At 48.0% G+C, this 22,860-nt stretch overlaps 1 protein-coding gene across 1 annotated transcript in view; it reads right to left on the bottom strand.

Annotated features, from left to right (window-relative positions):
* The window catches only part of LOC143211144 (uncharacterized), an 81,154-nt gene that overhangs the window by 8,613 nt on the left and 49,681 nt on the right, over window positions 1-22,860 (bottom strand). The gene's annotated exons all lie outside the window — the stretch shown is intronic.

Here is a 22,860-nt window from a genome sequence, read left to right as displayed (position 1 = left end):
GGAATTTTCTGGCCGGATAATGCGAGAGCCCACTCTTGGTTTTCTCCCGGTGATAATCGCGAACACTGAGACAGAACGCTTTTGAATATCCCCCGATACTCTCTCGTCTCTTTCGACACTGCGCCTTTCCGTGCCGATACTCGAAACGAAGACTACAGACAAGTATTCAGTTTCATTTGTGATCACGCCTTGTCGCCACGTAGTTCAGACGCGTTTGAAACGCATTGATCGAAAGGATTAATATCCAACACAGGATCCTCTTCGGATGGACTGCGAGTGTACACCGTACGGCGTTACAAGCTGCTCGCTTTAATTAACCAGCTCAGCGGGGGCCAGATGGGAGCGCAATTATTTAAACTTTCGACGCGTCTTCCGTTCACTTTCCTCCGCTGAATAAACGGAACGGCTTTTTTTCTCGTTCGGTACACGCGGCTCTCTGTTTGCACCTAGGTTCCAACCCCCCGTTTCCGCTTTAACGACGCGAGGGAGCGAAGTTTCGCGAGAGCTTTTTCTCGCGCGGTATGCTAATTCCGCTGTCCAAGCTACGCCTGCAAGTAAATCGGCCCTGTTCCCCGTTACCTCCCCGCGTTCCCAAGGAAACCGAGACGCCAAGAACGACGCCACTCTGAAATGCCGCTTTGGATCGCTGCTTAGCTGCAGTCTTGGCTGGTAATGCGTTCCCTAGCTGATTTACTATCTGATTTTCCACCTTATGTGTCTCAGCTTTAGTAATCGCCGCGCCGAATCTCCAACTACGATGGCACCGTTCTCATCTACAAATGAATTGGTAAATATCCAACAAAACTGGTCCGGGCTCTCTTTGAATATTACTTAAACGAGTTTGAATGTTCCCGGAAAGTTTGCAGCACCTAGGGTTGCCAGATCTTCTATATTTGATATGAGTCTTCTATATTTGAACCTGATCTCCTATATCATATTTTAATAGCATATAATTTTCAAAAATCTTTGAATAAAACAGTTTAAAATGTGCTGTGTACCTCTTTTACTTGAGCTCCTATATTTTGAGCCTATTTCACATATACATAATTGCAGTTTTCATTATTTCTTTTATATTTGGATAAAACATTTCTGGCAACCCTAGCAGCACCGTTCCACGCAAGAGTCATTCGTGTAGCTTTCACGATCGTGGCAGGGAAAATTCCAAAAACTGACTTTTCTTGCAAATTTTAGAAAAACAAAGGCAACGGGGAGCTCGGACTCGCGCACAGCGCATCGGAATCGGTGCCTAGTGAATTTATGAATGAATAGATCAGCAGTTCGAGGCATCCGCAAGGCGAGATAAGAGAGTGGTAGAGCCGCGGATAAATCGAAGGAGCAGTTAGGACACTCGGAAGCAGAAGGGTCTGCCTCAGGGTGCGGCGAGTCTCGGGTTCCTCGAGGGTCAAGGTTAAGCCTCGAGCCCCATATGCACACGGGTTCCGTGTGTGTTTCATCCTGCCACGTTTTCCACTCGTCTCTGTCCCCTCTTTTCCCTTTTTTTTCCTATTCTTCTTCGCTTCTGGCCTGTCGTATATTTTTTTCACGCCCTCTCGCTCAACGGAAGCGTCTGCTCGAGAGAGAGAGAGAGAGAGAGTCCCCGTTCTCTCTGGCAGCAGCATCCTCGATCCATCGTTTTCTATTTACGGCGACCGATATGGTCAATTTCCGGAGCATGACCGTGCTACTCCGATCGACAGCCGACCGTCGACGTAGCAACAATTTTTCTTCCCGTTCGATTTCTTCGGCTAAATTAGGGGATGGCACTCGAGAGCGATTAACGCGCCACTATAAAAGTCACGCGAGGCTATTTGTCCCGTAATGTAATAATAGAGGACGCAAGATTTATTTCTGCAACCCTCTTGAACGTTTCGGGACAAAGTTTGCAATCAAAGTTGATTTTTATTTCATCCAAAAAGAAAAGCGTAACACTCGTATATTTGTTAGACTTTGTCTTCATCACGAGTCCGACTCGTTAAAATACGGCGAGAGGTTAAGCTGAACTTGAACGCACAAGTCGATGCAATTATGTGAACCATTAGCTAGAGAATGAAGGAATTGTTTAGCATTTTTAATGCTGGCAGTAACGGATAGAACGAAATGAAGAAATGAAATATAGATTGAAGACTACAAATGTTCGTTGTCCGAGAATTGGCAGCCGCCATCATTCCCCTGTATTTTCTATGAAACCTTCATTTGTATTGATCATCAAGAGCTCCTCGAATGGCGATCGATTCTAACAGGATTCCCAGCGAGAGAATACCGAGAGGAAGCTCGCGGATGCAGTTCTGCTAAGCGATCCCGCAAGAAATGATTAGTGTTTCTGGAACGGAATGGCGGCCGATTGAAATTTTTATTGCTATCGGAAAATTGATTAAGCGAATCGGCTGGTTTTAGAAAATGTTAAGCATCCAGCGGTAGTTAATGCGTTAGATCGACGGGTTCCCGAGGGGTTCGCGAGGGATTTTGCCGGTAATGGTTCGCAGATTCGGTCCCAGGACGCCGCCCACGCACTGATTACAGCAAGAACCGCGACAGTGCCAGCCCATTTCCCCAGCTGATACGTCGCTCCTTAACGAGGTCGGTCGGTGTCGGCGAGAATACCGTGAAATTCGGGTGAAAAGTGCAGAGAACCCTCGGGAGAGAGAGAGAGAGAGCAGGTCTCACGTCGACGAGGGAGCACGACGGGAACGAGGACCGTTTTCGACGGGACGACGACCACGCTATCGTCGCTCTATTAAACCGTGTCTATAGTTAGTGGTCGCGCGGAGCGGATTTCGCCGGCGAAACGTTATTTATAGTCGTCCTAAGAATAATATTATACGGGCATTCGCGCGCGGTGAAATAATTTTATAGGAGTAGCGCTGACACACCTTGCCGAACGGGCACAGGTGTTATTTTCGATCTAGCCGCCCGGTTTCAATCCTTCTACAACGTGCCGCTAGAAACACTCACACCGTTATCCTGAACAGTTCACAGATTATTATGTGACACGAGGAAACAAGTCCGAAACGACGAGAAGACTTTGAGTTTAACAAATCTGCTCTCGAGACGCGGCGGCGCTCGACGTCGCCAGCAAATTGAAATTATTGGTCCATTACCGGCTCGTTAGCAAGATATCGCGTTCCGCGAGACCCTCCGCTCACTTTTCACCGATTTCCCCTTTTTTCCTGCATCCGCTGCCGGCGCTGCGGCGTGCATTATGCACGCTTGCTCGGTGCATCTCGTTTTCCAAGCGGCTGCGGGAGCGAACGGGAGAGAAGGGAGAGACCGATCGTCGGATCGGGAAATAATGATTCATTAAGGACTAGATTCGGGACACGTTCGACGTGTAATTTGCGATAGGAGTTCTCGCAGAAAACGGGAAAGAGAGAGAGAGAGAGAGAGAGAGAGAATAGGGACGCTGGTCGGTTAATTATTGGTGGACTTTGAAATTCCCATTGAGAGATCGAGCTTTTTATCGGGCTCTTGCAGGGGAGAACAGAGAACGATAAAGGGCCTTCCGATCGTGATTAATTCACAGCGGGTGACTCGAGAGATCGAAATCAACCTATCGTGTGCACCCATCTCTCTCTCTTTCTCTCTCTCTCTGGAAACCTTCCTAACAAATTTCCTGAGCGCCGTTTCCGGGATAAAGCCTCGCTTGTTTGTCATCGCCGAGCTCGCGCTATCTCGATCGAACTTATCACCCCGCCGAAACTTAGATAACAGAGGACGCCTTTCGCCTCCAAGCTTCCATCTCGCCCGATGATGTTTTCCAGAGCGATTCTCGCGGCCTGCCGTCGTCGCGATATCGAATGACAACGCCAGTTCTCCGGCCGACTGTATGTATGTAGCTGTTCATTGTCAGCGTTGGCAGTCGCTTCGAACGCACCGGGCGATATTCCCGAAATTTATTGACGTTACACGGGAGAGCCCGGCACACGATCCTGTTAATCATTTCTATTATCCGGCCGGTGCACACCTTCCGCGGAGGCTCGCCGTACGTAATCGACGATGTAAATAGCCCCGGTGATCTTATCGGCCGGTCTCTGTCACGAATTTCATTCCCGTAATGAGCAAAATCATTTAAAACCAATTTCAATTACCGTCGCACGCTCCATTTAATGAATCCTTGGAAATCATCCCCGGAGACTTTCGCGGATCACGGTGAAATTGATTTTGCGGTGGCACGAGCGCCGGAGTGCATACTCGGGGGGCACGAAGTCTGCGGAAGCGTTCCTCGAATGTGGCGATTCTCGTTGTTGCAAGTGTTCAGCGGATCAGAATTATCTACAGGGTGTCCGAAACTAATCACGTTGCTCGAAGCACGAGCGAAGGATAAATCGATCTCATTGGAGGAAGAAATGCGGTCGTCGGTCTCTGGCCAGGTTCTGTCATGGTCGGTGGCATCGCGGAGTGGCTGATTTCATTTTTTTTCCTCTGCGAATTAGCGAGCTCGAGGCTCGCCCTTGCCCGAAAAAACCGCTCGCTCCGTTGCGGAGACGACGACGACGACGACGACAGGCCGAGGCCAGCCGACTACGACGTACGTAATTAGCATAATTCGCGAGGAAATACGAAGGCTCGCGGAGGCGGCTTGTCCTCGTGAATCGCGCGCGGAATTGCGAGAACGAAGAATATCGCTCGGGCTGTGCGGGCCCTTCAAAGTTCATCTGCCGGCTCGAAAACTCGACCGTTCTCTTCTCTTCTCTCGGTGCATAGCCACAGAGCCGGGTTGAAAATTCCTCCTTGCTTTCGCCCTTTTCGAGAATCCTTTCGACGGTTCCGTTACAGGGGAAAAACCGCCTCCGCAGTTGGGGCTCTTTTTCACCGTGAGAACCTGCAGAATCACCCCCCCGGCTCCTCTCTCTCTTTCTCCGTCGAGGCTCGTCTTTTTCTCCTAATTAAGAATAACAACCGTCCGCACGCCGCTATAATCAAAGGAGCTGCTTGATCCTCTCTCGTTCTCTCCTCTCGGGCTCTCTCCTTCCTCGCGATCCCCTTGTTTCTTCTCGCTCCCCACGGGTGTCTGATTCCCGAGGAAAATTCCACGAGGTAGCGGCCCGAGCCCGCGAGATTAAACCGATCAGCTCTCGGAATTGTCGAGTTCGGGGAGAAGCTGGAGAGGAAGGTCTACCGAAGCTTGTTGCCACCGCTAAATCCACGCAACCGTTCTCCCTTCTTCCTCCCTTTCGCTCCAACCGATTCCTCGGTTAACCAGCTGGCGTTAACCTGAACACCGAGGAAAAAAAGATTCGTTTCCACTATGCAGTATACCGGGAGCCAGTATCGCCACGTTTCAACGACTTGGGTCAGAGGTGACACGGGGCCGAAGGGGCACCAAATGCTAATGAACGAGCCATTGTATTCGAGCAGCCGCATTATTATGTCGGCCGTGAGACGACTCGACTGCGAGCCACCTTCTTCCCCGGGAAATTAACGCCACGACCAACGTTCCCGATCGTTAACGCGGCTCTATCTTCGATGACCGATTCGTTTTACTGCCTATTAAAACGCTAACCACTCGTCCCGAACATTAACCCCGCTGATATACTCCTTAACCCCTCGCGATTTCCCTCGCGACAGCAGTTTTTGATAATCTCTCGGCAGAAAAAAAGAATTTATGTTTAGTCTACGTTTAATCCATGTATATATTGATTACGAAAGGCACAGAATTACATTTTGATCGATGAAGCAGAATAAATCGCTCTCCTTATCAGTGTAAAAATCCCAGATAAATGTGACGATCTGAAATCGTTCATAAATTCAGTGTTTCATAAATGCAGAAAGATCCGCAGTCTAATCATTACCGTTGTTCGGCGTACGTAATGGAAGCGTTGTCTATCCGTCATGCGCAACGTCAGCTACACTTGAAATTCAATTTGGGGTCACGCAAAGGTAGAAGAGCAGCGGGGTTAAGAGAGGAGAGGTTTCCGTGGCAGACCGCGATTTAACTTCGATGCAAGTACAATTACGAGTTGAGCAGCGGTGTTCGCGACAAACCGGAAAACAAAAGACGTGATAATAACTGTCCCTCTGATGCGACGGAGGATCAACAATACCGGGGCCCCCTCCGGGGCTTCTTCTTGGCGTATTAACGAAAACTTCCGGCTGCTCTTTGTTCGGAAACCTCGGATATCTTCTTATTGCAAGTTTCTTTCGCCGGTTGTTCTTGCACCTGACCTAGTCCACGGGAACATCGGGTATTCGTCGTTAATTTCGAGAGACAGAGAGAGAGAGAGAGAGAGAGAGAGAGAGAGAGGGCGAGAGAATGGTCCGACGAGTATCCATTATAAAAGTTCCGGTGAAGTAACCGCCCCCAGGTTTTTGTTTCGACGGAGCAACTTTTCAAATACCGTTCAGTTCTCGTCTCGCTCCTCGATTCGAGGAGATCTCGACTCTGAGGAAGAATTCTTTCGAGACGATTCACTCGCGAGCAGACAGAAAGAGAGAGAGGGAGGGGGGTTCTCTCTTCTTCGTCCGGTTTAGCCGCGTTTTATATATTTATTTTTTCCTTTCGCACGGACGTAAGCGAAATGCTAATGCCGAGATCTGAAATTATAATTTTCTCTGGATACGTTAATACGTGGGAACGAAAGCTGTCGCTTGCTTTATTTCCGAGAACCACGCTCCTCTCTCTCTCTCGCTCCTCCCCGGTACCTACCCTCGATTTCCAGTCTCTTTCAGACTATTTCCGGCCCGACGCATTCAAATTTTAAATGATAATCCGGCTCGAAATCGGAACGGAATGCGCGCCGCGAAGTGAAACGCGTGATTCACGGGCCGAAAATCGTCTCGCATTTGTTTATTATAAATAGCCGCGTGCTCGAATATATTATCACACGTTCGTCTACCGACCGTCCCAAAATATCCCTCAAATTCAATTAATTCCGCTAATGAACTGCGAGAGCGCGCCGAGTCGAAACTCGCTGCAGTCGAGTCGCGTAGGTATATCTCGCGACAATAATTCATTTTTCCGAAATGCCGAACAGCTTCTCGTGCTCGAGAGCCGGGAAAATAAAAAGAATCAAAATCGCGTGAAATATTAAAGCGTCCGGACGACAAGTTGAAGAACCGTGGAATCACGCCGGATATCCCGGCGGTTTGTATCGATATTAAAAAGGTCGACTCTCTCCCGCGGGAATTCACCTTTTCGGCCCCGGCAAGTTTCCTCGCACATGCCGTACACGATTATTATGTTTCCCAAGTAAACAGCGATATTAGCTTGTCGGCGTATGCAAATATGGCTCGGCCCGCGGAAAGAAATGAGATTTCACGGGAAACTTTTTAAAAGCCCCGAAATTACGACGGAAAATTGAAACGGCACAGGTGGAGGAGGTTGTGGTCGGAGAGGTTTCAGGAGGAGTCGGAGGTGGAGGAAACGTGGGCGGGTCTCCTCGTGGACTCGCAATTTATGCGTCACCTTGGAGCCAAACTTCCTCTCGCGGGTATCCGTCGACTGGATTCGAACTGGTTCGCGGGGCCGAAACTTCTTGTAATGGACTCGACAAAGAGCACGGCGCCGTAATAAGCGCTTTAAGAGGGCACAATGGCGCTAATTGTCACAATTACCAGTCGGTTTTCCGCGATTCATCGACGAAGGCCGAGTCCTTCGCCATTTACATCGAACGAACTCGTCGACCAGATCGTTGTCACAAGCACCGCTCGGAAATCACTGCTGTACGAGCTGCAAGCTTAGAACAACGCTAAAATGACCAAACAAGTCCAGTGGCGTCTCGAGTCAAGTGGAGGCCCTAAACGGTAAAAATTGTGGGGCCCTCAAACTCAAGTGGCAAACAGAAGTTGCAAGAAAACTCTCACAAACTTATTAACAAAACATAAAAGTAATGAAAAACTTCATTCCACTGCACATTAAATAAATTTATTTAAAATTCGGGGCCCTATAGTCCGCTTACTAAAAACTGTCCACGTCAATCGTAATTTTAATCGTAATAAACCCGGATAATTACACGGTCTTTCAATATTTCTGAACGAGAGTCGTTGGCGGATAACCCGTTAATTTCGATCATAAACGCGCATAAAGTTCCTCGATAACATTTGTTCAGACGGGAGCGGGGTCCGTCGCCTAAATCGATAATGTGGCAGTTTTGAAGCCGGGCCGGCGAGCCTGCGGGAAAACAGTACGGCCGCGACCGGAAATAGATAGCCGTTCGATCGCGGTCGGAACAAGCGGAACAAGAGTCGAGCAAACATTTGTCGATTCTCGCCGAAAATCCACGCGCGTGTCCCGGCGTTGTTGTGTACGGCTCTGCCGCCGATAAATATTTATAACGTTCTCCGGTGGTCGACGGACGAAGACTTTCCACGGAATTGGAGTTAGGCTGAGTGCAGTGGTCGCGATGCGATGGCCAGACGACGCACGCCGTAACGCGTTCGCATAAGTCGCTTTCTTCACACTCGAACGGCTCTCTCGGCCATTACATATGGAAATTCCGGGCGTCGAGCAGACATGAGCCGACCGTCACGACACTCTTGACCCCATCTTCGCCATTTCCGGGGGATCTCGATGACCCGTTGATATGCCCGAGCTCCGCCGAGCTAATTCCTCTATCTGCAGCTCGGCGTGTACACAGAGATTATTTTATTTTCAGAGTCGCCGAGGTCGCCGATATATATTTCAGCTACTCCCGTTCCCGCTCCCGCGCTCCGCCGACGTGTTTTCTTCGGTCTGCGGCTGACATAATCTTTCGCTTTATATCTTTCGGCTATCGAGCGCATTGTGCGGCTCCGCCTCCTCGCTTCCTCTCGTGGGGACGCATGCGAGCCGACTCTGATTCTCTATTCTTTGCACGGCTGGTTTTTTGGAAATGCGGATTTAACGAGTCTGACCCCTCGCGATACGGAGCCGCACTCGTGACCGGAGTCGCCGGATCAGGGGAATCGGCTAGAATCGAGGGGAAAAAGTTACCCCCTCTCTCTCCGCCAATGCCGGATTACTCACGTGACATTGTGACACATACACGACAGAGGAGGGGAAGGGTAGAGTGGGGGCAAAAGTCTTAACCTGGCGACTCTGCTCGTGGCCAAGATCTCGAACTTTTTGATTAGAGTCCGTCTTTTATTGGGATTGTTTAGTCAACGAATTTGATTTTCCTTCGGGATGATTTCGTGAAGCATCGGAGAACTTCTTGCGAAATAATTAGCCGTGTATTCGGAGAAATTTTTCGGCGACCACACAGGCGAGGGGAAAATATCGTTGCCGGCCTCGGAGCTAGGTAAACGACTGGACGTGACGGTTTACGTAAGGCAGGTTTAATTAAAATTGATGAGGCGGTCGGGAAACGGAGAGAGAACTTTGTTGAACAGAGAACCGTTCTCCTCGGTTCGACGAGTCGCGCGTAATACGCGTTGACGTTGCAGTTGACAGTCGGCGTGCAGGGAACGACGAGAGCGATGCTGCCGCAGAGCCGTTCTTCTGAACCGTGGGCTTCAAGAAAAAATATAATCGATCGGGAAATTTAACCCCTAAGCGATCCCTGTGCAATTACGTGCTCGCTACTCCTACCAGCCAGATCCTATTATATTATTCTTATTAACACTGTACGTAGGAAAACCGGTATTTATGTAAAGTGATTAAATACTGCAAAGGGTGGAAGAAATAAATCGTTCAGACCCCCAAATCGAGGCCAAGCGTTTGCTGACCGATCCGCCAGGTCAGCGTTCGCTTATTTTCGCTTTCTTGTCAGATTCGCGACAACGGTGTTAAGCAAACGGACGGTGTAACGACGGTTAATGGATTCGGGAACACTCCTGGCTCCGTTCGAGTATGCAAAGCGAGAGCGAGAGTAAACAGAAGCATATTCCGGCGATCGGGACACGACGAGGAAGCGGGCTTAACCTGTTAACCGGATGATTCTTCGGCCATGACTTCCCGTGTTGCCGCAATTAGGTGCAAATACGAACGATCAGCAATGCCCCCCGCTCCTCGGGATAGGAATTTTCAGGGAAAAGCTGTGCAAGCTTCCACGCCACTGCTATTAGGTTGGCAACTAAATTCACGACCTTTTGTTTCGTAATTATTTTATTGTATCATTACAACCTCATTCAGTGACCATTCCTTTTGAATTGTATATCATTGGAAAGCTCTGAATTTTGTGCTTCAAAAATATATTATATATAAATGACTTTGTTTGAGAAAATGGGAAGGTCGTGAACTTAGTTGTCAACCTAATAAATGTTTTAAGAGATGCTTCTTACAATAATGACAAAATTGAATTTCTGTAGATTTCGTACCAGTTCTGTTTAAATAGAAGTAGAAGTTCACTAAAAAGATTTCTCAGAAAAACATTTTAACTCATCCGGTAGTGCTAGTGTTAAACCTGGACTATATGTAGCTCGCATTATTAAGCTATCGAAAAAGTGTAAGAAAATTAAATATGTGTGGTGACGAGGATCAATGATTGGAAATCACTTCGCACTCGAGTTCCTCTGACGTATGGCACCGGTCTAGAAAATTTTGCACAAAGATCCACAGTCCACTGATGCTTGGAGAGCACGAAACTGTGACGAGGATCACGTTGGAATGATATTTTGCACGGTCTGGCGGAATGATCCCTCAATATTTGACACGGCGAACAGGGTCTCGAAGAGCGAAGATTCTCGGGTCGCAGACAAGAGTGATTCCGTAGGGGTTGGTGTTCCGCTAAAGGTGTTCATTAATCGATAAACTGGCAGCGTTTCCGCGACCCGTAAAGAATTTAATCTGATCGAAGGGCCTTCGAACGGTGGCAGAGGGGTCGTCGAACGCAAGCTGTAGTTGAACAGAGAGAGGATTCCGACGCGGAAAAGACGAGACGGGACGAGACGCGACGCGATACGACGAAACACTTCTTCCACGGGAAAAGTGATAAATTATACCCGCTTACGATCTTTAGGCTGACGGGGCGTTATTTCCAAAAGATCGCTGCTTATTTCCAACCCCCCTCCGGCGGTGGTCTGCGACGATTGCTCTCACCCGGCTCCGCTTCTTCCATCGAGATCCGATAGCAATCTCTCCGCCCGAGATATAATGGAGAGCGCCGCGAAAGGATCCGTCTCTGGAAATCCTTTCCTCGTTTTTCATCCCGAATACAGAACGCGGCAAATCGGAAACGCGTGCACGCCCCGTGTTGAACTATCTTTCTCGCTTTCTCCGTCCTCGTCTTCCCGTTTGCTGCGCTTCCCGATTCAGCTAGCCAGATGGGTAATAAGGTTTCACGAGCGCGTCGAAGCGCCCGGGAGAATCTGTTCCTCGACGATTTCCCGTTCAATGTCGAGTCCGTGACGCGCGACGAGAGACGCGCCCGCACAAAATGGACCGCGATGAGGCAAAAATCGATACGAAAACGAGCATCGAGCGATCGCCGGAACCCGGGTGGAACACGCACGTGTCACGCTGCCAGCGGTTCTCATCTTCTGACCAACACCCACGCTCCCTTTCTCGGCGGAAGTTTGTCGCTATCCAATTTGGAAGTAACAAGTATTTTCTTGCGATACTCTCCGCTTTCTGTGCTTCGTTCGAAAGCAATAATTTTGATCGAATTTTCTGAGACACTGGAGGAACGAGAGAATGAAGAGTCGAAGACGAAAGCACAGTTGTAATATTGTTAACAAGTAGTTAGTTTGTTGGAGGTTGTTTACGAAGCGTGGAATATTTTAATGAATTGTTTCTGCGTCTCGGATCGACTAGTTCTAAAATATTCCTGGTATGAAAAGAATCAATTTATATAAAAGCTTTTACAATGCAGTTGCTTTGTGTATTGAACTTTGATGCTATAAGGGTTGACGCATTTAAAACATTGACCTTTTTAACTGAGGAAGGCATTCATGAATAAAGGGTGGATTTTAAAGATGAATTATTGTAATTCGACGGGAAGACAATGATTGTAGATAGGTTTCGCCAATTAAGGGTAACGCGGTCTAAAACAAGAGCATTAAGGGCGAACGAACGTGGTCGCCGCGTAAAGGTCGAGAGGCAGAGCCGTGATTTTCGCGTGCAGTTATCGAGACCCGGCAACTGCGTGAATTCGGAAAAGCAGGGGACATCAATACCTTCTGACAGAGAGGAGGTATAGTGATGCTGGGGCTGACCGGGGGTTGTGCGAGGGTGGCGAGCGGTTTCGAGAGTGCTGCGGCTGGCTTCCGCTTTCGATTCATCGCGGACTCGATGAATACGAGATGCGTACGCGAGAGAGCACGGGGTAATCTCGATGCTAAGGTCAATGTTTTTGGGCCGGTTGGATGGTGGCAAGGGCGGCTAGAGAGAGCGACTAGGGCAGAAAGGGAGAAACTCCGGAGAGGCATGGACAGAATAGAGAGAGCGGTTGCCATGGTGACCGTGAAGAGAGGGGTTGGTTAAGGGGAGGCTGCTAGCGAGAGTGAGAGAGAGAGAGAGAGTGACTACGAGAGAACCGGGAGAGACAGAGAGAAATAGAGAGACGCGTTAACATGTGACGGAGGAACGAAGAGAGAGAACACAGGCCACAAACGAGGGAAAGAGATGGGCGGAGAGAAAGAGGGAGAGAGAGACAGATTGGGAAAACTATTACTCTCCTCTCTCCTCGTTTCTCCGACGGACGCGGTCTCTTTTTGTCCTTCGTCACTCATCGGGCGGAGGGTTTGAAGCCAGAGTGATGTTAATTGCACTGCTACCGCCAGCAGGCAATATGTATTCGTGTACAGAGCGATGTGCCACCGGAGAGAGAGACGGAGAGAGAGTGAACGTAGTCGGCTCGTAAACGGCAACCAGCTTCGAGCCGCTACCCCGCTGCAAAGGGCGGAAAAGTAACGCCACCCTACTCTCTCACTCTCTCTCTCTCCATGTCGAGGCCTCTGATAAAACTGGGCTAGGTCGGTCTTGCTCACGGAACACGCTGTTATTTGCTCGCGGGACGAGTCACCGTGACATTTCCCGTCTACCACGGATTTCTACACCCCCGTGTTTCGCTCCTTTCGCCTCGCTGCCGAGACAACGGGCACCGCGGACCTATCCCGCAGCGACAGAGGACAATCTCAAACTTCGATTGTGTACCATTTTCCTAGCCGGATCCGAAAGAGCTTTGCCACGCGAACGCAATAAATCTCGACCGTTCTCGCACCATCAACGCTCTCGCTATAACCTCGCACACCCTCCGTTTCTGCCGGAAATCTTCCAACAAACCTTCGCTGTCCTCCTCGCGACAAAATGCACCTTTATTCGAACCGTGAATTGCAATCTCCGTTACCTCGCGTTGTTGTTCGCGAAATTTGTGTAACTTTCATCCGAAAACTGAAGTTTCAACGTTTCTAGACTTTGCCTCGGCGCTTATGGTGCGCAAATTTAGTGTGTGGATCTATTTATAATTTATTCTCGAGCTTGCACTATTATAATCAACCACAATTTTATTAATATATTAAGAACGAACGTTAAGATTGCGTGTATAAGGGTTGTTCAAGTTGGCGAGACATTTCCGACGTAGAATTGACGGCGAAGGAAAAGCGTTGAAACACGACGCAAAGAGGAACAACGCGTCCAACGATAAATTCCATCGCGTACAGGCTCCTCAAGGCAACGGGGCAGACTGTTAATTCCGCGCAAATGTTTTAATTAACTCGCTCGGTAGACGCGGGGCGGTATTAACGACGCGGTGGAGTAACATTGGCCCGAGCTTTCGGACAGAACTGGGCTAACTTCGCGCCATTAATATCGCGATGCCCCGCAGGGTGGAACGACGCGGAAAAAGTAATGGGTTCGGGGGGGGGGAGGGGTGAGGAGGGATACTGCGAGCCGTAATAGGGTCTTAATTGTAAAATTAAGGAAATCTGACAAACTCAACTTCCTGGAATAGGCGAACCGCAGTTTACCGTAAAAAGCGACCGACTTCTCGTTTTGTTCGTACACATAAAAAAAATGGTTTCCCTTCTTCATTTCAATCTTCCGTGAAAAATCAGTAACATGCATAATTGTATGTACAATTTTGTGAATTTTCCCTCGCGTTTATTCCTACCGCGCGAGATTAATTAGAAAAATCAACCGGCGAACAAAGTCACGCGGCAGCGTTACAACGATGCGCAAAACAATCAAGACGATCCATTGTCCCGCGGGCCGAGATTAACAGCGGTGAAACCGCTAATAAGCGTGTAAACGGGTCCGCGCGAATTAGCGGGGCGGATGAGCGCGAGCGCGGAAAGAGGCGATCAACGGTTTTAATTTGCCTCGAGTAATCAGCGTCAGCTAGCCCGATTATTTCGCGACCGGCGCAAACGTGTGCGGGATACACGGGAAAAATTGTTGGCTCTTCGTTAGCCCTCGGAAACGCGACGGTGTCGAATTTTCGCCCGTTCTCTTCACAATTTCATTCCGCACATTTTTATCCGTGTAAACGGTGCGGAGAAAATTGTAAATAAAATTGTGTACAATTCAGAAGCGATATTCGACGACTCTAGAAAACTTTTATGAAGGAACGAGCGTCCTCCTCATATCCTAATCTGGAATAGCGAAGCTTCCAGCATTACATACACATTTTGCCATGCCACAAAAGGGTTGATGAGCCGAATAAATGTGCGTTGCTCGAGGCAGCTTAGTGGAACAAAATGGCAACTGTAGTGCGGCAAAAAGGGCTGTATCTGCCGACCGAGATGAGCATAATGGAGCAAGAGGCTTGTGTCCCGGGAGCAAGGCAGTGTTTCTTGCGCGACGAAGGGTTAATACCCTGAAGAATGGCGAGCTGAATGGCTGAATGGAGGAGTCGCGTTGGGAGGATTTCGTAACTTCCGGTGGCCGACGAAACTCGGTGACCTTAAACGGTAGAGAGGCTAGGGTCCGAGGAATCGCATGTGACCAGGCCGATACACAGGACGAGACAATTGCGCCCAATCTTTTCATTCGTTCCTAAATGAACGAACCGGTGGCCGGTGTGAAAGGCTCGGGCCTAAACTAGACAAGAGGCAGCGGGCGCGTGACAACGGGGACCTTGACGAAATTTTATTCCCTGTCTCGTTCACCAAGTAATGCGACCTAGTATTCGACAATAAGACGAACACCGTGAGCCTCGGCAAAGGTTTCCGTTTCTGTTCGTCGCCGACGTACATATCTCGCCTGATTGGAAGAGACACGCGCGTTGCCACGGAGATGCACCGATGCATCTGCAGCGACGACGATGACGACGCGGCCTCTCCTTTGTCACCTGCTTAAACTGGAGCACTGCCCACGCGGGAAGACGCCGCCGGTGATACTCTCCCGAGAATATTAATGCATCCGTTTCATCTCGCGAGATACGCGGTCGAGGCTGCGGGCACATTAACGCGATGCATTTATTTCGGCAACGTCCTTCGTCTACAACATCTCATCAAATAACTCTTGCGAAATATTATCGAATGTATTGTCACAATTAGAAACTCTCATCGCACTGGGTATTTTAAACATAACTAAACTATCGAATAAGGAATCATTGGTGGATCATTGAGCGATAGCATCCATCGATCCCCACGAATTTCAGATATCGTGGAATATCGTCTGACCAGCAACTCCAGTTACAAAGGATCCGGGGCTAAGCCCGGTTCATCTGAAGACTTCGAAACAACGATTATTCACCGCGGATGAAATTCGTAGGAGACTCGAGCTACTCTCTGGACCAGGAGAGCCAACTTCGGCTACTTCTCATCAGATATAACAGAGTACATAGAACGCGGGATTTCTCCGCAAACTCCGGCCGAGACCGAGAGTTCCAGGTGGATCCGATAGAACGATTCGTTCGCGTCGATTACGAACGCAGTCGCAACTTCCAGCACAATGTATCACAATTCCTTGGACTGATTCCCATTTTAAAGATTCCCTATAGCAAAAGCGAAAGAAAAATGTCAATGATATCTGTCGATTTGAAGTATGAATAGAAAAATAATTCCTCAAGTGAAAATAGAATAAAACTGACAGCTGATGTCTGTCGATATGAACGTGCTTCTGTCCTAAATAAAAATCTGCGGTTTGTTACGAGAAGGTAAAAATAATGTTGAAAAATGTTCTCGAAGGCTGCGGCTCCGTCGAATTCCCTCGTATCTGAAAACACGATGCACGTTTCCCGTTCGATCCGGAAGAACTGCCACAAGAAAACTGTACGGCGAAGAAATAGATATGGCAGGCGAAATAAAAATAGAGGATAGGGCCGGAGACCCGGAAGATCGTATCGGTTCGCATGTTTCTTTTTCCGGGCGAAGGATCTCGCGAGTGCAGGCAATTTCCCGGCGATAACTTTATCACGAGAGATCTACATTAGAGGTTCGAGTGGTCCGTCGAGGTTGTTCTTGCCCGGTGCGAAAACGGAAAAGAAACAAAGGGGAAGAGAGAGAAAGAGAGGGAGAATGGAAGCATGCGGCAGCTGGCGTTCCGCTCCTTTTGTAGATTACTGGCGTCGTATCGGACACGTAGGAAATAAGATGTCGTGCGAGTCCGACGTCAGCGGAGCCCTTTTCTCACCCTTCGATGTGTGTGCGAGAGGTTCCTCTGCACCTTTCCAACCTTTCACGTGGTCAGGACCCTCGACGTTCGACTCTCGCACAACCCCCTATGGTCTTTGCGGACCTCGTGCGAACCTTCGCGAGAGCTCCTAGCTCCCTTTCCGGCCAGAGAAAAGCGGAAGAAAACAGGGCCAGGACACGATCCTTTGTCACCAAGGAAACGTGTCGCTCCGGTTTTCCTTCGGAACCATTTTGACACCCGATACCGCCCTGTCGATCCGCCTTAGCTGGTCCGAGGACTAATTAACGATAGGGACACGTCTTGGAGGTAACGTTTTATCTGGCGCTACAGGATCTATAGGAACATGTAACACGCGTTCTCGCTTCGATTCGTATTTTCTTGTCGATTTAATAAATGTTCCTTCTTATATCGATCGTATAATTGTTAATAAAAGATACATGAGTACTACGCAACATTACTGAACCAGTAATGTTTGTGATGATGAATTTTTTCCAAACAACTTTATCATCCTGTGGCTTCACCACTCGCAATAACACTTAAATGTAATCATTTGCAAAGAAAAATGTTCAGAAATTGGTCAAAATTGATGTTAATTTAATATTACCATGACATCTTGGTATGCAAGCAGTTAAAAGTTGTGATTTGACTTTTCACGGTTTGAAATAACCGCCAAATATCGATTGGTTCATATGTCGGTCGATGATCTGATTGGTCCGTTTCAATTGGTTTTCACGTTTGCCTCAGTGGCTTGTGTAACGTCATGAGAACAGCACGTGTTCCGTTGTTCCAAATTAGTTAAAATAATTTCATTAAGCAAGCGAGTAACAAAGTACACCATTTTGACATTCAATGTTTAATTTACTGATGGTAATAACACTAGTTTTTCTGTTTAATAATTCACAGACGCAGTTATTATTTTTCTTGAAAATGGTCTAGACATAGATCGAAACGTCGAAAATTTAATTCAATTTGCAAAATTAGATCGAACCAGTGCGCCGAGAACATCAGTACATCTTTTGTCCATTTAATATTTAATTTTTGCTAGAAAAGATGAACAGGGTCGCTATAATCTAACCACTCGTGCCAGTGGATACACGACTACACTATCGTTGGACAACGTAGCAGAGACAACTAAAATTTTCCCGGATAAAACAGAGAATACCGCGAGAGAAGCAACTGAATGTGAATGGAAGCAGAGTCTGCGTGCACTGGGAGATGCATCCAGCACACGGCCGCGAAAGAATGGGAGCGAGATCATTGTATCGTCGTTAGTTCGCGCAACAATTAAAGATTCATCTCGGAGACGCGGCTTTATGAGCAGAAAAGGCGATTTAAAAAAAGAAACTGTCTCTTCACTGGAGAGAGAAAGAGAGAGGGAGATAGGCTAAAGAGGATGAGGGGAAAGAAGTCGGCCCCAACATGGCCGTCGAACGATAACGGCCCGCTGATAAGGGCCTACCCTCGCTTCGACGCTTTAATATCTCTCCCGCGCCTGCCTTTTTAATTATCTCTCCAGCGATAATGGGCGTCCTCCGCGGCTCGAGCTTTCGACGGATAAATGTGAAGAGGAGGAAGAGGGAGAGAAGAACCGTGAGACGGCTCTCTTTCTCTCTCTCTCTCGGAGAGCCAAAGAGAGATAGCGAGACGCGGCTGGAAGATGAGAGACGACGAAGGAGAAGAAATCCTTCCGGGACGCGGATGCACTGGTTGCTGCACTGGTTTGCAGCGGCGGCGGCTCGCGAGGGAAAATGAAATTCGCGGATGCATCTGATAACCACCGGGAGAACTACCCCTTTACCACGCACCCCTTACCCTGGCTCTTTCAACCCCGAGTGCTTAAAGTTACTTGCGAGAATTCCGGAGCGGGGAAGATGATTATCGGGAATTCCGTCCCGACGAATTCAATCTGCCAGAAGAAACGCATTCTAAATCGATGGATCCTAACAAAATTTTTGAACTCGCTATTCGAAACTCTCTTTCTGTCCCTTTCTCGAGCGCCGGCGACAAAAATGCGAGAAGCGTTACATCATCGGAACGCGCGCTGGCCTCGTTATCGGTGATTTACGATAAGCCGGACACATCGATAGCCGCCGCCACCGACGCCGCTGCCGTTATTTATCGTTGCGCGAGCGCTCGAAAAACATTCGATATCTGTCGGGCACCGCGTTCAAGAGTCGCCGGGAAAACCTTGCTCGCGGGAAAATTACCGCGTGCGCGTACACGCGACCGGCCCCATTGGTAATTGATGTTCGCGTGACAATTACGCGCCTCGTAATTCCTCGACGGATGATTGCCGCTGTTTAGAACCGTCAACGAACGACCTCGAATTTCTGCTCGATCGAGAAGATCTCGCGATGCTGCGTATCCCGCAAAATTCAATTTCTTCTCGCTATTTTCTATTCCGCCAGCTGATTTTTGACATTATGCTGATCGCAATTGGCATGCATCGCCTTATAATAACGACAAAATTGCATTTATTTATTTAGAGAAGTTCACTAAAGCGATTTCTCAGAAAAACACATTTATAATTTTGATATTTCCGGAAGAACAAATCAGAAGCAAGTTATATTGTCGCATCCGGTAGTTCTAGTAAATGCATAAAATCCGCGGTCTAGTGATAACGTACGATTAGTGAGATGACCTAATGCAACGCAGATAGTGACTCAACTATAGGATGTAGTTGCAACTAGTTATCGAACAGATTCATTAATTAACGCGATTGCATTTCGCGTGAACGCGGCAAGTGGGTTCCGATGAATTTCGAGGAGAATTTGCGAAGGGTGGTAGGCAGAATTTCCGGGGATCTCCATAAAGGCGAAACGAAGGAAATCCGTGGCTGCAGTCGCCGTTAATTTTTCATCAGGCCGGCACTTAACTGCAGCTTAATTTCTTGTCTCGCGAGGATGATCGTGCCCGTCGCGTTCAGTTTAAGCTAAAAGGGACAACGAAAGGGGTGGATGGATGAACGTTCGTCTCCGAGCTTAAAAGGTGTCGAGGCGACTTTTCGCGAAAGACCCCCGGCTTTTCGAACCATTACTTTTTATTGGATCGTCCGGATAGATACTGCTCTCTCCTCTACCTTTCGACGGTCCTTTCTCTCCCTCGCTCTCTTCCGTTTTCGGGTAACAAAGCGCGTTTGTCGCGCTCCGAACCGTTCGATCGGCGTGGTAACTGTGAAAAAAGGCGCTCGAAACGGTTTACCAAACCGTGGCACCAGCTTCCGGGAAGAGACGATCACTGCGTCGGATGCCGGTGCATCGTTAGGATCGCGATGTCGTTAACGAGACGAACCTCTTTCCTATTCATGCCGCATCTATCCGCTGTTCCGCCGAACAATCGATGGAGTTTAACCCTACGTTGAATCTACGCGTTCGAGCCCCGGGAAGGATCGTTTCGAAACCCAGAAATTTTTAGTCGTTTGTGCAAACAAAACTGTCCTCTATGTAAATACTCGCAGCTACGTGGATGCTGGTTTTACTGTAACAAATACGTGAAACTGATTTTTAATTTACGTGGTCACTCTGTTAGAAACACTGTTTAGGAAATTGGAGCATTTAATCATAACTGGACATCAAATTCTAAAACGATTTAATTTCTATTTGATTGATGGATCAATTCAAGCACAGCTGTTACATTGAATAATTATTGTTTTAAGGGTTGAAATTATTTTTCTGCCGACCTCGACACACAAGCTGAGCGTTTTTAGCTCGCCCACGTGTTCAATAAATCACCACGAGGACTAAGGTCATTCGTGAAACGCGAGGGCTGAATCTTGCGGGCTATATCCCGCGTATTAGTGGCCCGAGGAAGTCCTCCAAAAAATGCCTGCAATATGAAAAGTTTGGGGAACGGGGCCGCATCGTTTCGGATTACACGTTCATTTTGCCGAGAAGCAACCATCTAAGCCGAACGCGCTGGACACGTACACACGAGGAAGAGAATGTGCGAGAGGGAGTCGACTCGAGCAATCGTAAATAGGATCTGTCAGTAGCTCGGACAGCTGCGTAAAAATCTCCTCGAGTCCGTAGCGAGCGGTTCGATGCGGTTTCAACGCCGGAATATTACACGATACCCGGGAAGAGAGAGAGAGAGTGAGAGAGACATGCGAGGAAGGGGGCGGTGGCGGCTACTACCCAGCGACTGGTATCATCTGTCAATCAATCGCGGAGGAGTTAGGGGGAACGAAAAAAAAAATACGTGAAAAGTGCATGTGACGCGACAGCCATGTTGCGATTTTTCCGCGCGCGCACAGATGGGAATTATTTCCAGCATCGGTTTTGTGCTTTCCGGCCATTGAACCACTCTGGGCTACACCTCCGCACCGAAATTCACCCTTTACCACCCCCTGCGGTCCCGATGTGTATTTGTCGCTCGTTGTTTGCAGGATACTCTCGACCCTCGCATCGGAAACACGTTCCTCTCTCCTAGAGCTTCTTTCCTCGGGAGAAACGCAGCGCACAACAGCATAGTACTCGGAGACTCGATGACTTTTGTTTGTTAAATTCTGTTAAACGTTGTATTTAATAAGCAAATCGTGAATTCCGGTTTTCCGCGGTTTTTCTCGCAACGCCCACTTGAGTAAAACAAGATTCAGAAGGTCAATTTAGAGTCCCGTGCTGGTTTCTCAAGAATCGCGGGCCGATAATCCAGTTAATTGTTCTTCTGCGTCCTCGGGGAAGGAGCCCTCCACTGCCGGGGGTGGTCGGGGCGAAAGAAAAGCAAGCCAGAGAAACATAGTCGAAGGCGCGGGAGCGGAAATGGGCCATTAGTCTCGTGACGAGTATTCAACGGGACGGATTCTCGTCGCTCGGATGGAAATCCGGCCGAATGGGTGCGCATCGACCCCGTCTCCACCCTCGTTCTTCTTGCCACCCCTGGAACACCGTCGGAGGAACACAGAGCCGTCTCTTCTCTCCTGCGACGGCTGCACGTTCACGATAGTATTTACGTTACTGGAGCGGGGCCAGGCGCGCTTGGCTTATGATAAATTTCCCGTGTACAAACTAATTTCAGGAAGCGTAAACCCTCCTGGTACGCGCCGGCGCGAGAACGCAGCACGCCCCCGACCGATCCGTCAACTTAACCGCGAGTTAATTTGAAATTGTGGACCCGAAGATTTTCCCGCAAGTTGAAATTTTCTTTTCCCTCTCCACTCTACACAGAAGGTAGAATAAAACGAATCTTCGTGGAGGTACTTTGCGCTCGATGCGGGAAACCGCATCCCGTTTCCTCGCCCCATTGTACCTTGAATCTTGCTTTCTTTCTCTCTCTCTCTCTGGTTTTTCCTCTCCAATGGTCCCCTTTCTCTCGCTCTCTCCCCTTTTCCGTTTCCGTCTGATCCCCTCGCCCCTGGTCAAATTAGACCGGGGGCAAACCTGTATCTGAAATGGGAAACCGTTCCCGTTCCCGGGCTCGCCGGCTGGGAACGACACCCGACCGGAGCGGGGAGCCGGAGTCGTTTTAAGATGGCAACCGCATCAATTGCGCGAATTAACCTCTAACGAGAAATCTCGACCCCGCCAGAAGTGGAAGAGCGTGGACCACGAACTGCGTCCTAACCAGCTATTTTCTTAACAGACCCACGCCGGAAGGGGCTGCCGCTGAACGTTCCCCGCGATTTTTAGCTCCCGGAAGAAACGTCACTCACCCGGACCTTCGGACGAAGCATGATGAAGCTGATATACCTATTTCGCGTCACAGTACAGATACAAAATAAATTTGATACTATTAGCTTGTAAAGAAGGAAATGCAGGATTTTTGTTCCTTTGTTTTAATTGCAATTTTATACCAATAAATGTTTACCTTAATTTAATGAGTTATATGTCATTTTAAAGCTCTATTTAATTATGCTTTTGATATTTGATTTTGTTCAAATTTTTATTAAAATACTTGGCTTTTATTTCACGACGTCAAAACGCGATTTTCGCATTATTTTTTTCTACGAGTTCAAACTAGGCCGACGCGCGACTCGGAATATCAACGAAGTATGCGGCGAAGGAAGTCAACGAATGCACAGCTTTACATTTTTAGATAATATTAAATTCTCTGTAAAATTAATTTTAATACTACATATTCCCCTCAATAATATGAAAATCAATTCTCATAATAATTTAATGTTACTATTAAACAATATTAAATTTTCTATAAAATTAATTTTCATATTAGTGTTTTTATTAAAACACAATTTTAATTAAATTTTAATAAAATTGTTTTTTTATGTGAGTTATAACACTTTAGAAACATGGGTTTAAATCCTGCATTTCTTTCTTTAACTTTCTTTGACTTGTAAGAATTATTGAAGTAGTTGAAATTTTTCATTGCGCTATTTTACTGTTAATATTATGTTATGCACTACGACTTTCGCTACACATGTGGATATGTAAAACGAATTTGACTATCTTTGAGTAAACTTCTGGATTGCGGACGTT

The sequence above is a fragment of the Lasioglossum baleicum genome, chromosome 8 (genome assembly GCF_051020765.1).
Source record: "Lasioglossum baleicum chromosome 8, iyLasBale1, whole genome shotgun sequence".
Taxonomy (NCBI): Eukaryota; Metazoa; Arthropoda; class Insecta; order Hymenoptera; family Halictidae; genus Lasioglossum; species Lasioglossum baleicum.
The sequence above is the reverse complement of the archived record's forward strand: the minus strand, read 5'-3'. Positions and strand labels throughout refer to the sequence as shown.